This window comes from Meriones unguiculatus, chromosome 18 (assembly GCF_030254825.1).
Source record: "Meriones unguiculatus strain TT.TT164.6M chromosome 18, Bangor_MerUng_6.1, whole genome shotgun sequence".
NCBI classification, from domain to species: Eukaryota; Metazoa; Chordata; class Mammalia; order Rodentia; family Muridae; genus Meriones; species Meriones unguiculatus.
Window position 1 is genome coordinate 13,754,199 of NC_083365.1, and position 22,808 is coordinate 13,777,006.

Sequence of the window (22,808 nt, forward strand, 5' to 3'; positions counted from 1 at the left end):
CGGCTATATTTACACTTCTGAAAGTGTTAAACAAAGATTACAGTTAAAAAAAAAAGAGCTCTCTATCTGACCATACAATAGACAAAAATTTCAACAATTAAAAGTACAAATGCAGCCTCCTGTTTGGACAAACTATAAACAAAACAGTTTTACATAAGACAATACTTTTTTTTTTTTTTTTCCAAATGCTAGAACTGAGTGAAACATATTTCCTTCTTAAGCTGTTGTTTTGATTTCTCATGCCTGTATTCCTGTGTGTGTGTGTGTGTGTGTGTGTGTGTGTGTGTTTGTGTACACACATGTGAGGGTCTTCTATTTTTCCATCTCATAAAAACTGAGACACACCAGGACAATAGTTAGGATGAGGCTTCTGCTGATCTGATCTTTGTTTTCACAAATAAATACAAACAACTCAAACTGAAACCCGATGGCTTTGCTGATAATACATTAGCAGCCTCGGGGAAATTTTCTTCATTTTAATGCTCTTTCACAACCCACATTCAGTTTCGGTAGGAAAATTATTAACCTTTTCAGCAGCTAAAAGAAGGGTGTATAATAGACTACTGGGTATGATATGAAGCTCTTAGTTCTATTTTTAAGATTTGTGTATACAAAAGCCCTTTTTCTTTCTTTCTTCCCTCCTTCCTTTGACTAATTGCATCCTTCCACAGTTATATAATTAGTCGCTACATTTTTCAATCAGTTGCTCATGTTACCGCGCTGACTTTTATTGTGGGGAGGAGGATTCCTAATTCCCACTCTTCTACTAGCTGGTGCTACCTAGAGGAAATGGACTTGGTTCTGTCTGGCTTCTGTAGGATGTGAGCATGCCTCTCCTTGCTGTTTTTCACAATCCAGCCAGGCCACATTTCTCGGAGGGCAGAGGGCCGGGTGTCAGGTGGCAACCTCCTCGGCCTCAGGTACCCTACGGTTGGTGTCTGTGAAACGAAAGCTGGGCTGGATGGGCTTTGCAGCTCTGCAGGTCTGTGTGGCCCGGGACCTGGATGGAGCCTCGGCTGGCAGGCTTTCTCCTTCTACTGCAGTTGTGGCTGGTTGTGTGTTGTGTGTGTGGGGGGGGGGAAGGCCGGGTGTTCGTGGTCAGAATCTTACAAGTCTTGCTTCTTCACCCGAAGCACACAAGAAGTCAGAGTCTGGAGTGGAGGCAGGGCTTGCAGTGCATGTTCTCTGAGAGAGGGTTTTCACACCTTTTGGGAAGGCGCCAGTGGACACTAGGTTCTCCTGGTGTCTGGCCAGTCTGGGCTTCATGAACTTCCCGTCACCTTGTTGGCTTTGGAAGGTCCCCACGGTCCTGCCTGTGCCCCCATCATTGCAGAGGTGACCATGGAAACTGAGGGACTTAACATCTTACCTGTAGCATGTACCTACAGCTTCCTAGCTTTTCTCCCCCGCCACCCCCCCATCTCTCTTTCTCCCCCTCTTTCTTTTCTCCTTTTTCTCATACTTCCTGTACAAGGCTAGGGGGTTTTTTGTTGTTGTTGTTATTGTTAGTCAGCCTTTTTTTTTTTTTTTTTTTTTGCCTGCCCTTTTGAGCCTCCTACCTGTCTCAGGACAAGTATTTTGTTCTGTCTGGCACCTATACTCGCCTATGCTCCGAGACTACACTGTGACCAGACTAAAAGGTGGGTGGCTTCGCATCCACCCTCCTTCTCAGGGTCACAGTAAGGTATGCGGAGCCAATGGCGCGGCTCTGCTTCCACCGAAGGGAAATGTCAAGAGTCATGGGGTCCTGCTTTCTCAGTAGGTCTATGCAGACCGGGGAAAAGAGGCAGCGATGCATGGCCGGGCTGGGGGAACAGCTCAGTGTAGGAGAAATTACCTTCTCACGGGCTTGAGAGCCCTCCAGATGTGCAGATGTGCGACATCAATAGCAGGAGAAGGAGGCTTTCCCCTCCACAATCCTCCCAAGCCTCGGGTGCCTTCTGAGTTACTCGCTTTTCCTGCCACTGTGGAGAATCTCTGGAAGGGCCCCCCGCTGAGTAGCTTGAGTCAAGTCACTGAAACTAGATACCCACAGGTGACTAAGTGTGGTCCATAGGGCCTATAGAGACCCTGGAGTCTATGTTCATGACTGTTACTGGGAGCAAACCATCACGTGGCTCTCGCATTTCTATTTCTGGGTGCTGAGAGGACAATCCCAGCTCCTGGGCTTCTGCCCCGGCCGCCCACCCCCGAGTCTCCAAATTAGAAGACCCCAGGGGAAGCTCGAGGGTTTGAATATGTAATGAATCTTCGGGTGATTTCATGTTGCTGCACAGAGAATGGCCTGGCTGGGAGACCTGAACACTGAGAACCAATGTCCAGGGCCTGGGACAGCTGGCAAGCCTGGAGGATCATGGCTCTAGATTGTTTCTGTTTTTCTTGAAGGCTGAGGCTCTTCTCACAGGTTGTAGCCCAGCCTTAGGGGTGAATGCTGGTTTTCAAAGGCCTTTGGCATTTCTCTATACAGTTGCTATACAGTAAGGTGATCTATACTTTTGGCCTCTCACCAAGTCAGCTGGGCAATATAAATCTGCTGAAGTGTCCACGGGGTATTGTTCTTTAAAAAATAATTTTTATCTAGCAAAGATGGAGAAAGTAGCCAGAGGGAAGGGTGTGAAAAGATGAGACCAGAAGACAACAGGGAGACCAGACTTTTAACTGTGGCTCCTTTGCCTATTTGCACCTTTGCTATAGACTGAGGCAATCTTTTGAGGTCCCTAAGGACTGGTAAAAGGTGAGCCAGGTTGCAGGACCCTTGAAGCTCTGGTGTTTGAGTTACTTGTGAGCATCTGGCCATTCCAGGACACTCAGAATGCAGTGACCAGGATGCTGGGTGGGAAACTGGGCGTGGCTGTCAGGCTCCACCTGCTGAATTCGGGGTTCCCCGTGCTTTTGGCTCTTCCAGCTTGGTAAGAGATGGCCTTGGCACATCCTTCCGAAAGGACTGACTCCAAGCTTTCGTGAAAACACACGTCAAGGACACTCCGGCAGATGGGAGGCCCATCCTCAGGGGTGAATGACAGGCTGGGTGTGTTGGGAGAGCTTTGGGAGGCCTCAGGCTCTGCTGTCAGGGAGTTGAAAGCCTCCATACAGCACACGGTCACTTTCTGAGCCAGGTGTAGTTAATAACAGTGCACGGAACACTGTTTCTAGGAGGAGTCCTCACCCCGCAAAGGCTCTAAATCTGCTCAGATCCATGGCTGTAGCTCTGGACACAGGAAACCTGTGAGAGACAAGACGGGGGCACCTCAAGGGGTCATGCCTCACTAACTGCATGGAAACCTCTAGGTTGAGGTGCATTTTTGGTCCCCTGTGAGCACTTGTCTTCAGTACGGTATGCGTGGCTCTAGGCTTTTCATCACATCTTTGGGGAAAATAAAGCTGTGTATTCATGGTGGGGGTGAGGAGTTGCTAATGGTGACTATTAGAGATCCACAAGGACAGCAAAGCTCTCCAAGGCAGAGAGTCACATGGCCCCACATTCAGCCATCAGTCCATCCCTGGGGAGGCCTGGGTGGTCCCTACTCACTTCCAGTGTCCACTAGCTTATGGAAAACATTCTTGAGATTTGCTTAGAACTAGGAACAAACTACTTATAGTACCCAAATGGACTAGCCTGGGCTTTCCCAGTGATAACTAGATAGCTATCCAGGGTGGGGTCCACAGGAATTGGCTTCATCCATGCAAAAGCTCCCAGGCCGGCTAGTTCAGGGCTTGCAGTGGCGAGGAGCTGGAATTCAAGAAACTTAGCTTTGGCCGCTAGCCCGTGGGAACTAGGTGGGAAAGACCCGAGTCCTTGTCCAGCTGTGCATCTTCCAGTGTGGCCTTGGGAAGGGTGTCCACTTCCCCCTTCTGTGTGCCTGGCCTGCTTTGTCTATAAGGCCCTATCGCCTCGCCGCAATTTCAGGACCCACCCGGCTGGGCATGCCATATTGCAGCTGCCTGGGCTATTACATTTGGGTTCTGCATCCCACTCAGAAAGAGGCAGGCCGGCGAGGACGGGGCAGTCAGCTATCTCTGCTTGGCCGGTAGAACTAAAGGAAGCCAGTTTCTCCTTCCACCCGTGACAGCCACTGGTGCGTCACCCAGTTCCTGTTTCTCTTCGCCCACCCAGGAAGGCGCTGCAGATGAAATCCAGGGCCAGATGGCGGATACTGCCAGCCTGGTCAGAAAATGCTGGCTCACAGGACACAAAACGAGAAGCTGGTTTTCCCAAAAGGTTCATGGGGGGGGTGGAGAGTGGGCGGGTGCTGTTCCCACTGACTGAGTAGGTGCCCCACAGCCCAGAAACGTCCCCACTGCCACTGACATGAGGAGCCTTTTAAGGAAAAATAAAGGCGCTGGTTTATCGCAGCGGCCAGTCTCAAGAGCCTGGACCCTCTGACAGGCTTTGTTCTTAGTGACCTGCAGCCCAGAGCCGGTCCTTAGAAGGCTAGCCAGAGCTCAATGGCTGGGCAATCTGCCCTCCGAGATACTTCCTAAGTCCACGCAGCAGCAGCCTGCTTGTTGGGAAACACACAATGCGTCAGTCTGAGCAACTTTCCGTATTTCCTACTTCTCGAGTCCTTTGTACGACTATGCATTGTGAAAGGGGTCTCTTGGGGAAGCATGGAGATATTCCAAAAATCATACAATCCCCCCCTCCGATGTTGCAGAAAAATGTGGGTCACTAACAAAGGGCCTTCAGGTCAGTGTAGCTGGAAACGGTGGCCAGCTTAGACTTGACCTTGCTCCCACGGGGACATTGTCTCCCACCAGCTCGTGGAAAAACTGCTCCCTCCTGGGCACGAGTGAGTGGCAGATCTGAGCGCAAAGCCAGCTCTGTGGGTCTACAGTATGCCCTGTGGGAGTGTGGCACCATCTGCCTCTCTCTCTCTCTCTCTACTCTGCCTTTGGAAATACCCTTTCACTCCTTTGGGAGAGCTGAGCATGCGATCTGCAAACAGGGGTGCAGCTTGGGAGGCCGACCACGGGGGCCTCAAGCGTCAATGCAGTTATTTATAGAACCACGGTCTCTCTGCAATTTTTTTGCCAGCCCTGTACCCATCCTTGCAGCCTCTGCTTGGTTGTGTGCGCAGAGGGGCTTATCTCATTTTTGGCTTCCCTCCTATGAAGGCACAAGTTCAAGTGAGCCCACAGTTGCTGTCTTCAGAGTCAAAGAGAGGAGAGGTCACTAGAGGCTCTGCACCTCCGTGGACTGGGATCCCCAGTGGCTTTGCTTGAGGTCGCTCTGGGTCCCTGGGGGTGGGACCTGAGGCATCTTCTGAATCCAGCAAAAATCAAGAATACACACACGCGGAGCCTCATAGCTCCTGGGGCATCAGGCCTCATGGGGAAGCCACAACAGGGTGGCACCAAACAAGACAGTGGGATTCTGAGAACATTTGCCTCTTTGATCTCCCCTGAACGGTCTTTCAAGGGTTGTTCCACCTCACCCCCACCCTCCAATTTCAGATATCGCGGCGTGAACAGATGTGCTATTGACTTGATCCCATGCTCTCACGGTGGCATTTACGATCGCTCTCCCTTTTCAGTTTTCATGTTCTAGAGTGATTGTCTCAGTGCGGTTGGCAGTGACCTATGTTTTTCTTGCATATTTTTGTTTCAGAATAACTGGGAGCTGAAACAGGAAACCCCATGACACAGTTGATCGAAAATGACACAGACACAGAAAAATCAGGACGCGCCCCCAGCAGCTCCTCTACCTGCTGATCGCAGCTGGAGGCAGGTGCAGGGTTTCCTTCTGGGAATGGACTGTAACTACTGGGGGGCGCTCGGGTGGACCCCCATGCCCTCTGCTGATGGGCCTGCAGTATTTTGGTGATGGTCATCTTCAGTTGGTCTCTCATTTATTGGGCCCTCTCTCATGTCTTAATCCTTCCTTCATTAAAAGCAAAACTAAAGAAAATGGAATAGCCTGTTAATTAGCTATACAGAAACACTAAAGGTCTCTGACCTTGAACTTCGGGGAACTTTCTCTGAGGCTGCTCTTCAAAATCATCACGACCATACAATAACACATCTTTAAAAGTGCATTGAGCTAGAATCTCAGCCATGTTCGTCCTGTGAGAAGCTTTCTGGAAAATCTCTCTAGGCTAACCCAGAGAACACCCTCAACTTTGAGCTTCAATCGAAAACCCCAACTTTCTCTACATCCTCCCCTCTACTCCCACATACATAACTGATCTGTAGGTTCAATCCATAATAATTTCTTTGGGGCCTACTGTATACCATGTTCTGGAGACAAGATGGGAACAGCCTTTGCCCCCACGACCCTGGCATGTGTAGCCTACTTAGAAGTAAGCTTAGCTCAGGAAGTGAAGAACTGGGAGGTTGCGTGGGTACCATGGTCATTTCATTCAGATGTCCTGACTCATCAAATCCACTCCTCCATTCTGAGACCCTGTAACTGTCACTGGAATATCCTCAGAAGTAGCCAAATGGCCACTCATTCCTTGTACAGAGGTCTCGTCTCATCCCTCAACTGTGAGCTGGGAAGGTAGCCAAAGAGGCCATTTGTAGTCACCATCCAAGAAGTCTGTTAGTTTTCCCTTGCAAGCTTAGCAGAAATCCAAGAATAACTCAGCGGCCATGTCTGCTATATGCTTCTCAGCATCGATTTGCTGCTTGGCCATGGGGCTCGTCACAGAAGCTCTGGGTCAATGACCCATGGATACTGTCCAGGTCTCATCCAAATGTTCAGACTCCGGGAAGCCTTCCTGAACACTAAGTCCCAAGAGACACCCTCACCCCTGCCATTTTGTCACTGTTTATTTTTTTGGTGTAGGGCTTAACTAGCATTAGAAGGTGATCGTTGCCGTTTATCTATTGTCTGCGCGTCTCCCAGCCCTCCCCAGTTTCCTCTCTATAGAGGCAGAGGTGCTGCTGTCTTAGCGCCAAGCCTGTCCACGGCCTCTGGCACTCTGGACAGCAGACATGTGTTGCATAGGTCCATCGGCTCCTGGCTTCTCAGCAACAGCCATATCTGTGTCCTAATCACACAGCGAGGAGAAGGAGAAGCCCCCACCTCTGCAGCTAGATACTGGATGGGTCCAGGCTGTCCTTCGGCACTCTGATCAGCAGCAGGCGTGGGTCACCAGCCCTCCCCGGTCTTCATACCCAGGTGCTCATCCGAGCCAGCCTTCTCCTTGCTTAACGTGTCCTCGGGTCCAAGTTCGTTTGATTACGTCCCTGGAAAAACAAAAACCATTGAGTCGTGGAAGAAATAAGGCTTCAGTGGGGTGTCTCTGGCAGCAGCGTTCCTCAGAGGAATGCCCCGTGCGAGCCCCGTTTGCTCGGGCTCTAGCAGAGAAGGAAGCAATGTGGAGGGGTCACACAGGGAGCAGACATGAAGGCCCCAGCAGGGATGAGGAGCTTAGACTCACGCAGAGGTTTGCGCATGCGCCCTGCAAAAGGCTCACACAGTCCTCTCTGGGCATACCCCTCCCTGGCACAACGGGCTTCCACCAGCAGGCATGTCTCCCCCAGACAGCCTTTTCTCTCTCGAGTTCTCCAATAGAACCAAGCCCATCCTGTGCTCATTGCTCCACCGCTACTCAATAGGATGTTTGTGGTCTCAACAAGAACAAAAATGGGAGTCACCGGCTTCATGAAGACCAGAAATAACCCATACAGCATTCACGGGATAATTCACTTAGAAGGATAATAATTTTAAAAAAAGTGAAAGAGAATTGGCCATATAACTTTAGATCCTATTAGGACAAAACTCTGACCCTGACCAGAGGGGAGAATTACTCACAAATTATATATAAAAACAACAATCAAAAAACCCGACACATCCAGAATGCACCTGGATCAAAACCATCAGAATTTGGAAGTAGGAAGCATGAGAAATAAACACCAACATCTTAGAATTCTCCTCGAGCATGTTTAAATTTTTATTGTCTTGCATACAATAAGCTTTCTGCCTACGTGTATGTCTCTGTACCACATGTGTGCCTGGTGTCCGATGAGGTCAGGGATGATGTTGGATCCCCTGAGACTGGAGCTACAGATGGTTGTGACCTGCCTTGTGGGTGCTGGGAATTGAACCTGGGCCCTCTGGAAGAGCAGCAAGTGCTCTTAACCACTGAGCTGCCTCCCTGGCCTCCACACACATTTTTAATGCTTAGCCAGGACTGGGCATCACTGGTCCAGGATCGGCTTGTCTGTTCCCATATCCTTCAGCTGATGTGGCCACTGGACCGCATACAACTGAGGATCTGAACTTTTAATTCGTATAATCTGAGTGTCTCCTGTGGCTGCAGCTGTCATATTGAACAATCCAGAGGAGAATACATACCTACCATGGAAAGGCAATGTCATGAGAGGTACAGGAGCTAGCTTGGCACATGGGAGCAGCTCCTATCTATAAGGGAAACTGACAGACATGCAAGGAGTTTGAGCTAGCTCTCTCTGCCTGTGAACTCTGCAAAGCTCTGTCCTCCTATCTCAAACATCTATCTGTATTTCAAGCAAAGGCTTTGGGCAGCACCAAAGGAAATGTTCCCTGCAGGAGACAATTGAACATAACTTAAAATATTCTGTCAAGGCCTGTCCTTTGTTGATCATTTGAGACAGTGCTTGCACATGCCTCTTTGGAGACCCAGCCCTAGGGAAGGAGCCCTCTGAACCTAACAAGTGTTTTACTGTAATCAAAGAGCTTAAGAAATTTGGGAGAAAAGTAGTAGAAGTGTCACTACAACAGGACTCACAGCTTTTGAAATGGGTGGGCTCAGGTGGAGCTGGAGAGACCATCCTGGACCGGGCCCAGACCCCACATGGTGACTCACAGTCATCTGTAACTCAGTGGGTCTGACGCCCTCTTCTGGCCTCAGTGGGTACTGCACTCACCTTACACACATACATACATGCAGGCAAACATACTTATACACAGAAATTTTAATTTAATTTAATTAAAAACAAAACAAAACAAAAACCAATGGGCTCAGGGAGAGGGCTGAGCCAGCTCTACCAGTGTGGGGTTAGAAATGAAGAGACAGAAGCCAAAGCTGAATCATTTTCTTCTTATCACTGAGAGTGTCAGATTTCTTTCTATTTTTTTTTTTAAGTTGGAGGGAAAGCACCTTAGACAGAGAATAATACTATTTTGAATTTCAGAGCTTTCCCTTTTTGAGCACTTTATCATCTTGGGCTTGTTTTGCTCTCACACTGAGGCCCTCAGATCCGCAGTGAAGGAACGCTGTTTGAACGTCCCTGAAAAGAGTTTAGTCTTAAGGAAAGAATTAAAAAGTGAAGGTTTGGGTTTTCACATCCTTGGTCACACTCAAATGCTTAGTGTCATAACTGAAAGACAATGCACAGAGATTTTTTTTTTTTTTGCCCCTACAGTACGTTGGGTTTCTAACCAGCCTACCCATGATGGGCTGTGTTTCACCTCGGTCTTCTTACCCTCAGTCCTTGACTCTAGAGATGACGTTTCTTCATCAGAGGCCTGTGTGGCCTGTGAGTTTGATTAATATGACTTCTGTGTCTCCTTGCAAGATATCTTAAAAACGACAGGTGGGATGAAAAGTAGCAAAAAGCCATGCTGCTCTCAGTGGAAACCAATCCTCTCTCAAGGGTGCCATCCTTGGGGTCCAACCTTGGGCTAACATTGCCACCACTCAACCTCCTGGTGGGTGGAGCGGCAGTCATTCCAGACCACACTTGACCATGGAAGAAAGCACTCAAGAATCTGAGGTCTCCTGAGGGGCCTTGTCAGTGGCTCAGCAGGACTGCCATGAGGTCTTGTCTGGGCAAATGTGAATCCTGGTCTCACCGTCACCGAGACCACCTTGAAGCATACATAGATAGGATAGGAGGAGAGGTTTTCAAATGCTTTACTGAAAGCAAGACTCTCTGGGGCATTCCCCTAATCGCCTGTGCTGGTGAAGCTCGTCAAAACAGGAAATGAGGTTAGCATGGAATGACTTTCTCTCAGAGAACTTCTGTTGCCTCCTAGAGACCACCACATTCTTCCCAAAAGCTCATGCTCCAGTTTCACACCTTTCCCGGGCCTTCCTAGAAACGGGAGTCTCTGGGTTTCTGCGGGCCCTTAGAACTGGTTCCTTTGGGAAAGGTCTGCTCCCAGCCTTTCGACTTCTTCCTCTCACTCTCACAATAGCATCTCAGAAATGTTTGTAGGTTGGCGTGAAGCTAGATCTGCATATATGCCAACCACAGCAAGACTGTGGTTAAGCCGAGGGCCCTGCGCGCACCCGAGGTGGAAGGTTTCACACGTGGCATGGGCTGTAGGCAGCTCCTTCCAGAGCGGGCTCTTTGATCCCACGTTTTCACAGAGATGCCAGGAAGAGGAAGCATCCCAAAGGTATGAAAATGTCCATAGCAACAATTTCTCCTCCCTTGCTCCAGAGGCAGCATTTCAAAGGCAGAAGGAACCAGGCTGGCTCCCTTCAAGGGAAGCCTACTGGGTTCTTTGAAGTCTCACAGACTTGGCAGGATCTCTTGGTTATCTTTGCTGAGGCCTTCTGGCAAAGGGCTCTAGTGGAACTTTCTAGAGCCACATATCTTTTTCCTAATACTAAGGTCAACTTGCCTTTATATAGCTGAGGGAAAGTGTGGCCTTGACTCACAATGACTAAGTCAGACTGTAGTTTCCAAATGCTATGCTCAAGTTACCTCTTGGCATACATCTGTCCTCTCTCCTCTGGGTTCTCACTTCTGTAATCATGAGCGTGACTTTATACACACACACTCTCACACACAAACACATATATACATATATATGTATACACACACACACACACACACATATATATATATATATATTCATGTATACTTGACTTGGTAGGATCTCAGCCTGAGTTCAAGGCTGGAATGGATCACAAATCACCATTTTCCTTCAGGCCAGGTCTGGTTCAGAGGCCCCATGTGTGTCAGTGTGAGCATCTAAGAAGCCAGATTTGTAAACAGTTGCCTTTCTAACAAGCAACTGCCCCCCCCCCCAGGCTCTAGTTTGTGCTCTTCTGTTGGCTTCCAACATTATTTCGGAGTCTCTGGAGGCAGCATTATTATCTTCATTGAGGCTAAGGAATCTGAGTTTTAGCTAGAAGCTGTTTACCTCCCGTCACAAGGTGGTGTACCCTGCTTCGAAATCCAAAGTGTAAGGACTCACTACAGCTGTCTACCGTGTGGTCTCTTCAAAAGGCCTGTGCATGATCAGTGACATCAAGACATACTGCTAGTTAGTTCAATGACCTGTGCGGTCCCAGGCTTTGCGTGCTGCAGCCCCCTCACTGAGTCAAAATGGTAGAGGCGCCAGTCTTGGCCACTGGCACCAGAATCAACCACTCCCGCAGGCTCCCGGGGGACTTTGAGGGGGCAAAGGCCAGACTGTCAGCGCTGAGTCAGTCAGTAAAGGGCGTCTCAGCCTGATTCCTCGGGGTTCTAGGCTGAGCAGTGGAGCAGCAGGCAGACAGAGAGGCTCCTGGGCCCCAACTAGGCGCGCGGGGGGGGGGGGGGAGGGAGAACTTGGAGAATTAGTGACAACAAGGAGATGGATGGTTTGATAAACTAGGAAAAGACTTCCGCACCAGTCATTGCTGGTGTTTGCAGAGGGAAAACAAGAGAAAGGAGAACAAACCATCAAAAGCAGTTACTGATCGGCAGCCATCCTCCATACCAGCAGCCATCCCGCCATTTTGCTATTCTAGGCTTTTCTAGGTGCCCAGGGTCCCCAGTTTGCTCAGGGTGGCCTGTTCGTGCCGATTAGAAATCCGCATTCCTCAAGCAGTCACTGCACACTGGCGCATGCTCAGAGCGGTCCTGAGCAGGGGACCCAGGCTAGCGAGGCTTCCTCAAATCTCACTCCTTTGTTCACCTATGGGTTACTCTGCAAACAGCAGCCGCTCACACCCCATTGTCCTTTTAAGAAGGAAGCAATGGCGGCTTACCTGCCTCAGGAGAAACAGAGCCAGCTTTGAGGCATGAGAGGGAATGTGCACGCCTAAATATGCCTGTATGTTGGTGAGGAGATATGGTCACATGAGCACTGTGCACATGTACATGTGACGTAGGTTGTGGTGTATATGATGATGTGGACTGTGTCTGGCGTTCGAGTGACTATGGAATAGATGTGGGGGGGTATGTGATACATGTCTGTGGCATGTGTGTACTTGGGTATGTTTGTAAACCCATGCCTGGGTGGTGGAGTGGGTCCATGGGTGGATGTGTTAGACATCTGTGGTACATGTATGTAGGTGAGTGTGTGCTTAGATGTGTGACACATGTATGGAGTGGGGGGAGGTGTGTGAAGTTCATCTGTGTGGTATCTGTGCACTGTGTGTAAGTGGCTGTGGATTCTGTGGTACATAGTGTCTGTAGTGGGTATGTTCGTATCTGGTGACTATGTGCAGCAGCTGTGTGCATGTGTGATGGGTGTGTGCAGTGGCTGTGTGCATGTGTGATGGTGTGTGCAGTGGCTGTGTGCATGTGTGATGGTGTGTGCAGTGGCTGTGTGCATGTGTGATGGTGTGTGCAGTGGCTGTGTGCATGTGTGATGGTGTGTGCAGTGGCTGTGTGCATGTGTGATGGGTGTGTGCAGTGGCTGTGTGCATGTGTGATAGGTGTGTGCAGTGGCTGTGTGCATGTGTGATGGTGTGTGCAGTAGTGGTGCAGGAATCTTCCTTTGCAAATCCACAAAACAAAAAGATGCTGTCCACCAAGCACATTAGCGAAGGAGGACCTCTGTGCTCACGTGTTAGGGCTCTGAGAAAACTGCTGACATAAAGGCAGAGGCTCCTCATGCTGACCACCACACACATTATTTACTTTAACTCACCAAATTGCTTATTTTGAAAAAATAAACATATTAGAAAATGGTTGGCATGTGTTACCAGTAAAATATTCTCCTGGAGTCCCAAGGACCTTAGCTATGATGTATAAACATCACAAGAAAGAAGAAGAAAAGAGAGGAGCACATTCTCAGGAGAGAAAGAGAAACAGTGTCCTAGCCTGCCTCCCAGCCACAGGCAGGGACAAAGTCAGCTCCTGCTCTACAGAATTATTTACTTTAATGTAAATATTTTGAAGTCTTTCTTTTCCTGAACCTTTAACCTCGCTGGTAAATAGGGCACCTACAGTAAATGGATTGTTTTCTGAGAACTAACTTTTGAGGAAATAGGAAGGGGAAAAAAGATTTAAAAAAAATGAGGTAATTGTCAGTCTCTTGCATGATTGAAAACCTTAGCATTCTTTTTCTACTCTGCTTTCAGAAGGCTCTGAGTCACCAAAACTAAAAATGCTAAATTTTTTTCTTTTGTTTTTTTTAAAAAAATTTTTCTTTATGGAAATCAAAATTATTAAAATGTGTAAATACACCCATTCAAAGATAGCAAAATTTACAGGCAAAGGGTGGTGGTGGGGTTTCTTTTCTAGAGAGGGATTCTGAGACAATAAACACAGAATAGAATAATACACAAACAAAAATTTTAAAACTAATCTTTAAACTTCAGTTGTGTCCCTTTTTCAGAAAAAGAGTAGTGAGAAATGAGCAGTGCTGGCTGGGGCTGGCTGGAGCTGGCTGGGGGAGCAGTTGGGAGAAAGCTCATTCCCCATTGATTCTGGACCCACCCTCACTGTGTGGCTTCCATCTACCATAAATTCTGAGGTTATGACAGAGGAAAGGAGCGGACTGTAGGGCTATTTTTAGTACCACAGGCATCACCCTTTTCTCTCTAGGCAGAGGCTGAAGGAGACGCTACTGGGTCGAGCTACTGTGTGAGATTGTTTTGTGAGAACAGCAGGGTCTTCCCCCAGACTAGACTCTCCCACTAGCTTCCCCTGGGAAGGCTTTCTTCACCTCTGCCATGCCATTTTGCTGTACCCTGAATATCCAGTTTTCTTGATTTTCAAGGTGCTGTTGAAACTGAAGATCCCTAACCTGCTTTGGAACTGGGGAGGAGGGGAGAGGCAGTCTGTAACCCAGGCATGGTGACGTCTCATGCTCACGGTAGCAGGTAAGGATGAGTTCAAAGGTCAACAAGACCCCTAGAAGTCTCTGGGCCTCACTCTGTCCTCGCTAGAGACACCATGCCCTGCAATGCTTGTGCCTCCTCAGTTAATGCTATCAAAGTCCGTTTTTCAAAGACTGCTCCCATCGGAGGGTAAACTGAGGGCACCGTGAACACATCTCTCAAGTCTCTTCAAGGAAGCAGAAGAGAAAAAGGAAACAGACAAGATGAAATGAGTCACTCTACCTTGTTTAAAGCTGGATTGAACTGAACCACAAGTGTGTGCAGACAGGCAGATCGCCAGAAGTCTGCTGCTGACACTCATCTTCCTCCTTCTCCCATTTTCCCTTGGAGAAGAGATGGAAGATTCAGCTAAATTCCAAGCGCGTGTGTGGCATTTTCATCTGATTGACCTCCTCTAAATCCTGTCTTATCTCTGCTTGTAAATTATTGGCGTCCTCATTCCTGCTTTCCAGGCCCCAGATCACACAAACATGTGAGTCTGCCCTGCAGGAAAACACAGCTACTGTGAGGTCTCTGGGCCTCTGCATTTCACTTGGACTGAAAGTCTGGGAGGACTCTGGCATCGCTAGAAAACAGTTCTGCCCACTCCGACAACCAGACTCCTCTCAAAAAGGAGGTGAGAACTGCAGTAAACGATAGAATTTTCATTCATTTTCCTACCGGTGTCCTTTCTTGTTGACAGAATATCAGTCAATGGAAAATTCCTGGACACTGCTAAGCTTGAAGATGTATTTGTAAATTATAATCAGAAAATACTTTTGCAGCGGCTTGCAGGAAATGAGTTTAACACGAAGGCTCGCAAACGTTAAGTTAGTTTGAAACAGCTGTATGATTATCGCCAATACCCCAGACCCAAGGCAACCAGAGGGCAAAGTAGCCATCGGAAGATCTCCCTCCTGCCTGCCTGCAGGGATGTGGGTTCCAAAGGGGGTAAAGAGATGATCTGGAAGTGCCGTAGGCTCCCACACCTCCCAGCTTTAGTGACAGGAAAGCTCCTTATAGAAGATCTTTTAAAGGAACTTGTTCCAGAAAGGGTTTCACTCCGGTGTTTGCTGAGACTGACAAACAGGTGAGGGCGTTGCGGGGAAAGCTTGAAAAGTGGGATCCCTTGTTTTTTCTGACATCACCAGCAATCACTGCTCAGAACTGTAACCACAAAGGACCCAAAAGCAAAACAAGGGGGACAGAGGCTTTTCTGAGGAATCCCCTGTGTTCCCCGTGGCAAGGCAAGGTGACCAATGTTCCTGGTTCACCAGTAGACGGAGTGGAGGTGGCATGCTATAGAACCGCCTGCGCTGAGCAAGTTTCACATTCAGAGCTGACTCCGATAAGGAAACCCCTCACAGACGGCTCATAGTCAGAACTGCGTGCTTTCCCCCGTCCACTGAGCGAGGAAGATCAAATGCAGTGCGCCCTGCACCCTGAAAATCGGGAACTTGATCACTCCGGGCTGATGATGTGTTTTGAAAAGAGAGGGGAGGAGAGGTGTTCTTTCCCTGAAAGTTCCCATCCACTGCTGAGTAAACACCATATATCTGCGGTGGGAGACAGGCAGCCTGCACTCCGATTACCTCCTGCTACAGTTTTAGCTTCAAGTTTTAATTCCCTGAGCACGAACAACGCTGTATTCCAGCACAGGTCTGATTAATGAGGCAAGTTCGCCAACTTTGGGGTCAAGGAGCAGCTTCCCACCCCCTTCCCTTCTTTCTCCCCCGTGGCTCAGTAACCATTTCGGCAAATTTCCCCCCATTAAATATACAAGGCAACTGACTGCAGTAAAAACCATAGGCTGTGGCAGAGAAGCCCCTTTGTCTCTGGGCACGGCTCGCTGCTGACAGAGAGCAGGGCTGCTCCAGTTTGCCCTGGGGAATCTAAAACGTCTCACTGTTAGCTCCAGCAGGAGTCCTGTACACCTTGCCGTTTGCTCAGGGGTCACTGAAAGTCTGCAGGAGACAGACAGGACCATCTGCTTCCCAGGCTGCTGTCATTGGCTTATGCACAGGGCACCAGAGCATCCTGTTGGTGGGTAAAGTGACCGGCGCTGCATCACTGAAACCACGGCAGAAGGTCACATTCTCAAGATGACCCAAATTTGCACCTAGGGAACAAAAAAAAGGAGATTGTCTTATTAAAATAGTATCTGTGCTCCAAATATGATGATGGTGTCTTGAATAATTTTGGCACAGGGGCAAGCTGGCCGAACATTTAACGCGTACTGTGCTCCTGGGAATGGTTTCAGGGGCTTTGGAAAGCCCCAGTTGACGAGTTTGCATACCTGACATCCTTCGCTAGCAACAGCAGCCCTGGATAGTGGACAGCATTAGCTCCATGCTTTTCCTGTGACCGAGCTGAGGCTTATGGGATGACATGGGGTGCGATAATGGCTAATTTCTGTTGTCATCTTGACTACATCTGGAGTCAGCTAAAACCCAAGCCTCAGGGAACCCCGGTGTAAGAGATTTTTCTTATCAGATTATTTGAGGCAGGGATGCTCACCCCAAATCTAGGCCTCTGGTAGCAGGCTGCATAAAAAGACATGGAAGAACGAAACTGCTTTTTGGCTGCCTGGCCTCATTCCCTTTGGCAACACCATCTATCCTGTTGCTACAACATCTCTTTGTCAACGTCAGAACCAACTTCTTTGGGATTCCAATATAGGCTGAAGCCACTGTCTCTCCAGAAATCCTCCAGGACTCCATATTGGGTCTGTGAGACATCCAGCCTTGCGGACTGAAAAAATACCTGTGTTCTTGGCCTTTTCAGTGTAGAAAAGCCATTGCTGGATTACCTGGACTGCATCCTATAAACAATCTAGTCTCACGTATATTCTCTACTTTGGAGAACCCTGAATAATACACTTGCCCATGGATCCAGCTTGCATCTGAGCCCTGCTCTGGCTTCATGCTCAGTTTCAGTAATCAGTAGACTCACACTGGTAATGAACAGAATCATGCCCACTGCTGACCACTGATTCTCACGCATACATATGCACGCACGCACGAACCCTTGTCTGCCCTTGCATCAACATTGAATGCACCCTCAGTAGGACATGATCTAAACTGTAGAGATTTAGAATATAAATTCCCCATGCTGTTGTCTTCACAGAATCAAACTTTCAAGTGAGGTTTGATTTTTCAACAAACTTTTGTTCAGAGTGGCTAGCTGGAAATTATCTTAAAACTTGCAGGCCCTTCGGTTTGTTACAGCTTCTCTGGCAACAGCCAGGGGCGAGGAACAGAGGAGAGCCACTGTGTCCTAATAAAATGTTATTAAAAACAAAACAAAACAAAAAAAAACCCAGGCAACCTAGTAATTGGGGGCAATGGGACCCCATCATTTTCAACTCAGGACATCATTAAAAGTAATACCAGTACCGTAGCGTTTTAGACACAGGCTCTGTCCAGAGGTGAAATTGGGGCAGGCCCTTGCAGTCAGGCAGTAGCCGTATTGCCACTTACCTCCCAGGTAGCCCAGGCCCGACAGTCCTAGCTCAGGGACAGCCCAATCAACATTTTTTCCAGGTAAAGTTCCCTGGCCTAGCATGTTTAAGAAACCAGAGATTAGACAACTAAACCCTTCCCCATTGCTGTGTGGGGTGGGATGGGAGTGAGAGGAAGGGTGCAGGGTAGGTAGGGGTGCTTTTGCTGCTAACTGTGGCAAATCTAGGGAAGGCTGTTCCTGTCTCCCCCCAGTGACTGATGCAGGAGGCCTGAACATGTTGGCGAAAGTTCTTTGGGAACATTGCTATGAAGCCCAGGCTCATACATTTATCACACCATCTTCCTTGTCCCTGTGCTCTTCACCTGCTTGTATCGCTACCAGCCACACAGAAGCCTGCTGCATCCTCAGAGAAGCACCGAGGGCCCATCAGGGTCTCTGGTGGCCCCGGCTCAGCACACAGTGGGGCTTTGTGCTGTCTGCCTACAGCACAGTGATGTGCTAACCTGGTCCCAATGCCTTATGCACCAGCCTTACTTTCTGGTCCTTCCTCTACCTGGCCCAGGGGCAGCAAAGGTGTCTGCCAATCTCGCCACAGTGAGCAGAACCGATAACAGGCAGGCAAGGGACCACAGTTCACAGTGCAGCCCTGACTTGCTCTTCCACCCCAGACAACTCATCCATCCTGTCTGGGCCCCAGTTTGCTCTTTAGTAAATGGAGGACAAGATTGGCCCTTGTCCCATGGAGATGTAGAGAAGTGGGATGGATAGCCTCCAAGGAAGGGGCCTCCATGCTGAGCTGCCAGGAAAAGCTTCTGCCATCTGCCCGTGCCCTGGAGCCAGCGCCTGATCAGAGGGCAGCCTGGCAAGGTATATACAAGGGACCTTGACTCGCTTTGTGGTAAGTGACCTGGCCCTCTGGTTCTGACTCTGATGCCCACGGAATGTGCTCAGCTTCACTCATATCCAGCCTGCCCTTCATGCCAGGTGCAGCCCTCAGCTCACCTGTGTTATTCAACACTCACACGCAGCTTTACAGAAAGCTCCAAACGCCTCACTACTTAGAGATGAGGAAGCTGAGGCACTGAATTTAAACAAAGCCGCCGAACGTGGCGCTGGGGTTAAAACCTGAGTCTTCCCTCTTAGCGGCTGGTATCTAGGACACAGCACGCACTAGGTCTCAGTGAGTCTGCTACTTGGGTAGGCAAGGCCCTGGCTCCCTAAATATGCCTGCACTCTAGTACCAGCTGCCTGAAAATGACATAGTCAAGTCATTGGCCCCGCTTGGACCCTTCGTTCCCCCGAGCCCCTGGACGTCCAAAGGCAGAGGCAGTAAGAACCTGGAGTTGCATTATACAGAGGCCTACAGAGGAGGACGGTGGCCCCAATATGACTAGAGATGGACACTGCCCTTGTCATCATCTCCATGCCCTTGAAACGAGAAGAACGAGTCAGATAGAAAAGCGAGTGGACATCCAACCCCTGAGACGGTGCTCCTGATGGGAGCTCCATTTGCCTGCTTGCCAGGCCTGGGAACAGGGGACTCTGTGAGTGGAACTGTGACCCCACTGGGAAGTGAGAGCCTATCTCAGTTCCTCATCTTGAGGCACACCCAAATTCCCAAGGCAGTTAAAAGCCTCAAGTTGCTCAACTATGTCAGGGAAAGCCGGGCCAGTGCTTCCCGCATAGTGACTGAGCCCAAACTTTGGTGGCCAGAGTCTGGCTCGTCTGACCTCGGACGCTGTCAGGAACACACTGTCTGTGCCCCGTAGTCCACACAGGGAGGAAGAAGCTGTGATTCTGATGGCCAAGAGACAGCTGTTCCCCATTTGTCATCGTCAAGCTCTGATGCCTTTGGGGACTAAATGTGAAGGACAGTTTTGACTCTTGTAACCAAAAGAGCTGAAGGAAGACAAGGACGCGCCCCTACCACCACCCCATTTCAGGACTTTTTTTCTTGGTCAAGGGAAACCATTTTGGTAAACAAGGGCTGTGATCAAATGTGCCTCACCACCCCCACATCACACCCTGTCACCCAGGCTGAAAGAAAATGAGCCAGCAAGAAATGTTTCATATCTACCTAGCATCTTTTGAGAGACTCCTGGTTGGGACACCTGTGACCGAAAACCAATGGTCCAGTTCTACCCCCTCCCCCGATTCCTGTGACCTGTGGTCTTCACACCAACGCCCCTCAGGAGCCTGAGATGGGAAGTGAGGCAGGAGCAGAGGAGACCTCAGGTGGTTGTGAGGGGGAGGAAAACAGACTCTCGGGAGACAGCTTCAGTGAGATAGCTCATTCAATGTGGGCAACAAAGGCTACTTAAACCTTTGGGGTGGGTAGGAGGCTTTTGGGGTGAGTGTACATCACCAGGGCCAGGGAATACCTCATTTGCACGAGGAGGAATTCCAGGTGCTGCTAGACAGGGCCTAACAAGGGGTGAGCAAGTTTAAACTGGCTGCCAGGCTATGTGCTCACCTCCTCTGGAAGGCAAAGGTGGGGGCATCAAAATGAGATTTCTGGGGTTAGGAGACACCTCAATCCCACTCTTGGTCTAGTCCCACATCTCTCTGGCCCCACAGGTGCCTGGCAGCCCTGTTTGAATCTGTCAGTTGGGCCTGGGCCTGTTCCCAGCATGCACTGCAGTTGTCACGGTAGGTATTGTCTTTTACCTTACAGGATATTAATTCCTGCCAGCCACATGATTTAGGCTATGAGTGGACGCACTGGGACAGATGCTGGGTGACCCCATGGGCCCAGGGTGGGTCTGGCCTGGGGATTTTAGGGAGGTGTGCTAGGATGGGGTATTTACAGGCCGTTTCCCAGCAATCTGAACTCCTGGGGTTTCCCTGTGGCCTAAGGAACACACTTGGTTCCTCTAGCTTTTGCTTTTCTGCTGCAGAATGGCCTTCGTTCCCATGCTGTCCTCAACCCTTGGAAGCTTGCAGTGGCACAAGTGTCTGGTGTTACAGTTCAGGAACTTTTGCTAGCAAAAGTAAAGGTGCCTGTGGGGCACCAGAGGGGAACATTTGTCCCCCTCTGTTTTGGTTTCTCCAGGCTGTCAGCAACCCTTTGTGGACCCTTCCCCTATCTTACAGAACGACTCTATAATATCCATCTCCATCTTCCCTTTTTGGTCTCTTGTTTCTGTTTTATGAGAGTCTGGATGATAACAAATTGTATTTAGGGGCCAGAGACTGCAGGGCTGGGTTTTTTGTTGTTGTTGTTGTTTTAGAAACGGTCTCCTGCCTCTCCCATTTATGTGCTGAGATTACAGGTGAGCACCACCAAACCCAGCTGAAAGTGTGTCTTTCAGTAACGTTTATATTGCTGTGACAAAACAGCATGACCAAGGCAACTTATCAAAAGGAAGAGTTTATTCATGATCACAGTTCAAGAGGGACGAGAGCCCATTACTGCCAAGGTGAGGAAGTGTGGCAGCAGGCAGGCATGGCAACTAAGACAGGTTTGAGCTCACGCTTAAACCACAAGCAGGAAGCAGAACAAATTGGGAATGGTGGATTGTTCTGAAATCTTAACACCTTACTCCCGTGACATACTTCCTCCAGCAAGGCCATACCCCCTGAGCCTCCTCAAACAGTCCCACGAACAGGGGTTAAGTGTTCAAATGCCAGAGACTGCGGGGATCATTTGTCATTCATACCACAATGGTATGGTATGGTATAAGATATGTGGTGTGAGCAGCTCTGGATGTGTGTGTGTGTGTGTGTGTGTGTGTGTGTGTGTGTGTGTTTGTTTGTGTGTGTGTGCTCGCTCGCGCGCGCATGTGTGGCAGGGCTGATACCAAAGATAACACAATACAGAACTGGCTGGATCAGAAAGGATATAAATTGCTATATCCAAGGCACTGCATCCAAGGTCCTCCAGAGGCTTTTTGAGAGCTGGGAATTGACAATGACACAAGGCTCTTGATCTTTGGCCAGATGGGCAACCATCCTGGTTTGCTTGGGGCTGAGGCTCTCCTGGGATAAAGGGCTTTTGGCACTATAGCCAGATCAATACCGGGGAAACTTGGATGGCTGGTATCCCATGCCCCTGTCCCCCCCCCACCCGAACTCTGTGGCTGTGAAAGGGCGTCACCCCCTTTTTGTCTTGAGCCTGGACCACTGGGAGAGATGCCCCCGCTGGTTATTCTTGGTGTGTGGTGTGGTGGGGGTGGGGTGTTGCTCTCAACGTCTCTTGAAATAGAGGTCAAACTTTTACAGAATTTTTGGCCTAAGAGGTGGAAAGTGAGCGCTTAAAAAAAACCATTGGGTTCCATGAGAAGAATCAGATTTTATTTTCACAGTAAATTATAATATTTGACAAAATGCAGACATGCTGCTTCTCAGAGCTGGCACTGAGTCGGTGTGGAGAGTGTTCTTTCTCTAGAGCAGTGCTCTCAGCGGTTCCAGCGCTGAAGCCCTGTGATACAGTTCCTCCTGCTGTGACCCCAACTATAAAGTTATTTCGTTGCTAGTTCATAACTGCAATCTTGCTACTGTTATGAATCATAATGTAAATATCTGGCATGCAGGATATCTGATAGGTGACCCCGTGGGGGTCACAACCCACAGGATGGGAACCTCTGCTCCAGAATACTGGAGTGTGAATTACAGAGAGAGTTTACTTGGGTGGAGATGCCTCAGTGAAGACTGCGCGGCGTGACTCATCACCAGGGACATAAGTAGGTGAAGAGGAACCCTGAGCATCTGGATGGAGAGCCCTCAGGGTCTCATGGAGTCGCCTCTGTCAAGGTCAACCTTGAACAGGGCTTAGAGCCGGAATGCGTTCCCAGTCAGAATGAACCGAGGAAGGAGGGCGCCCTGAATGTGAGTGTCATCATGCATGGGCTGGGGTCCCAGAGTCGAAAGGACGCGAGCTGAGCAGCAGTGTTTATCTCCCTCTGCTTCCTGACTTGAGGCAGAAGAAGCTGATGTCTCCCCATTCAGGACCTTCCCCGTATGACTGTCTGTACCCGAACTGTGAGCCAAAACCAAACTTTCCTTTAAGCTGTCTTTGTTGGTTATTTTGTCACAACGAGAACTGATGTCTTCTCACAGGTTGTTTCTCTCACGTTCCACCACAGAGCACCTACAAAAACACACAGGATGAGTCAGCACGGGTCGAAACTACCATACAGTGCAATGCTAGTTAGTAATGATAAAATATTTCATTTTGCTGATGAAGTATACATATACTGACAGTCTGAAAATTCTAGTTTCTTCACGTTCTCAACCAACGTTTTGGATTCGTGGTGTTGAGCATGTTGGTTATTTATTACATAGGAAATGGGATCTCGCTGATTTTAATTTGCATTTCCCTAATCACATGTGATGTTGTCTACCGTGTACAGGCTTATTGGCCATTGCTAA

At 49.1% G+C, this 22,808-nt stretch overlaps 1 long non-coding RNA gene across 1 annotated transcript in view; it reads left to right on the plus strand.

The window, feature by feature from the left end:
- The window catches only part of LOC132648985 (uncharacterized), a 55,826-nt gene extending 49,918 nt beyond the window's left edge, over window positions 1–5,908 (plus strand). The window contains exon 2 of the long non-coding RNA XR_009587373.1: window positions 5,609–5,908. This is a non-coding gene — a long non-coding RNA (uncharacterized LOC132648985). The remainder of the gene's footprint in view (window positions 1–5,608) is intronic.
- The last annotated feature ends 16,900 nt before the right edge of the window (window positions 5,909–22,808 follow it).